Consider the following 2,189-nt stretch of genomic DNA (forward strand, 5'->3'; position numbering starts at 1 on the left):
GAGCTCTTGTACAGGGTCTTGAGCATCTTCAATGCCTTCTTCTTCTTCTTCTTCTTCTTCTTCTTCTTCTTCTTCTTCTTCTTGGATAAGAACATTGGGTTCCATGCAGAGGTTACCTTGCACCTGAATATGCATGGCATGATTAACTGACAAAGAAAGTAAATATATACAGAAATTGCAAGAAGATGAAGGCGCGACCAATCCAAAACTATGAAGAAGAAATTGCAAGAGATCCAATGAAATATACTAACAAGATTTAATTTATCACTATTGGAACCTGAATTTTGTTCACAGGTTATTGAACACCAGTAAAATGGGCTGAATCAAGCAACCCATTTTATTGACAGTAGTCACTATCTACTCCAACCAGAAATGGGCTAAATCAACCAGTTCAGAAACATTATTTCTCCCTTATGTCAAATGTTATTCTAAGCAAGAAGCAACACTTTACTGATTTTCAGATTTATGATGTGAGACAGAAAAACTCTGTCAAAGTACAAAGTTATTCGAGGGACTACAGCTAGGAGTATTTTGTTAGACTAATACTCCAGTATTTCTGATAAGATGTAAAGACAAATACTCCAGTTGAGAGAAATAATATCTTCAATAAGGGGTTTGGGGTTACATCATTCATCAACCATCATTTGCTCTCTCTCTCTCTCTCTCTCTCTCATCATTACAAGGGCTAAGAAGAAGAAGAAACGAAGAATTTGTACTGAACAAATGTGCCAGTACAAATCTCTCTGTTCACTTGTACATGGTCATTACAATATCTTCAATCAACCAAGATACTATAGACAAATGCTCCAACATCCAGCATATGGCATACTCCAACAAATACTCCAAGATACTCCAAGTCAAGCATCTAGGAGTAACAAGCATCTGGAAATTCTTTCAGGATCAAGCAGCTAGGCTTAGCAAATGTGTTGCTTTCTCCAGGTCCCTATAGATTCACAACAAATTCAGAAGTTAACAACAATGTTACTGTATTTTATCCGAATTGTACATATTAATGACACCAAATTCAGAAATTGACAGCAAATGGCACTTTAAGAAATTGACAACAAATTCCATAACAATAAGTTAAAACTGACAAGCCACTCGGCTATTGGATGTGAAATCTCTCTTCAGATATGGTTATCACTTGATTTTGCATAATCCAAAGAAAATAAATTAAGTTTATTATCTGTTCATTAAACCAGTCTGTTAAGGAGCAACCTAAAACATTTTCTGGGTTGTTGTCACACATCAGAACTAAACCCAAACTGTGGCATTTCAGTTTTCACACAAGAGTGGCTTGGGTAAATTGCTAATCCTAATTAACAAGTGTGGCTGGCGAGCAAGCTATGCACGGCAGGCGAATCTTGGGCAAAAGCGCGAGCAGCTGCTGGGCGGTTTCTAGATCCACGGGGAAAGGGAGAGATCCCTAGCTGCCATGGCCGATGCAGGCAACAAGGAGCAGGGGATTCTGTACTGCACAAGTAGCAGAGATCGGCGAAGGAGAAAAGGAGGAGGAGGTGCTACCTGCTCTGCTTGCTTCTGGGCGGGCGACGGAGTTTGCAGATGCTCGGAACGGCGGCGGTGGCGTGGGGGAAGGAACTGGACGGGAAGACGGGAAGGAAAGATGCAATGGGGAAGGGGAAGGGCAGGAGGCGTCCAGGTCACAGCCGATGCCGTCGTCCACATGGGCTCGCTCATCACCGCCGTCGTCCACATGGCCTCCAGGACATGAGCGCTGCCACCGTAGCCGGCAAATAGAGCGCTTTGCAGAGAAGGGGATCCCCCTTTCCTCTTGAACTCCCCTCCCCTCCCCCCCTGTCGGGATCAGGAAACGCCGACGAAGAAAGGCGGCGAGATGAGGGGAAGAAGGCAGCCGGGCGCGCGGCGAGGCGACGGAGAAGGAGGCCGCGGGAGAGGACGTCACCACGGCCGTCGCAAGATCTAGGGGGAGCGGTGCGGGCTGCGTCGTCTGTCGGATTAAACCGAAGGGGGTTTCGTAAATTGTTGTCGGGGACAACTTTTCCCGGATGGGGACAAACAACAAGAAAAGACAGCAGGTATGCTTCCGCAGCCTACAGCCAGCAGGTATGCATGGAGGCAATTGCTGTTGTTCCAGAATTTGGGATGGGAATAAGGGACTAAACCTGCGTAAATTGTTGCCACTTTAAGTCCAGCAATCATGGACATTG

The 2,189-nt window shown here is 45.1% G+C and overlaps 1 long non-coding RNA gene across 1 annotated transcript; it reads right to left on the minus strand.

Annotated features, from left to right (window-relative positions):
* Window positions 1-585: 585 nt before the first annotated feature.
* On the minus strand, window positions 586-1,948 carry LOC123088415 (uncharacterized). Its single transcript, XR_006441861.1, has 2 exons — window positions 1,525-1,948; window positions 586-943 (listed from the first exon to the last, which is right to left on the minus strand). It is a non-coding gene; the product is annotated as an uncharacterized lncRNA (long non-coding RNA).
* Between the last annotated feature and the right edge of the window lie 241 nt (window positions 1,949-2,189).

This window comes from Triticum aestivum, chromosome 4A (genome assembly GCF_018294505.1).
Source record: "Triticum aestivum cultivar Chinese Spring chromosome 4A, IWGSC CS RefSeq v2.1, whole genome shotgun sequence".
Taxonomy (NCBI): domain Eukaryota; kingdom Viridiplantae; phylum Streptophyta; class Magnoliopsida; order Poales; family Poaceae; genus Triticum; species Triticum aestivum.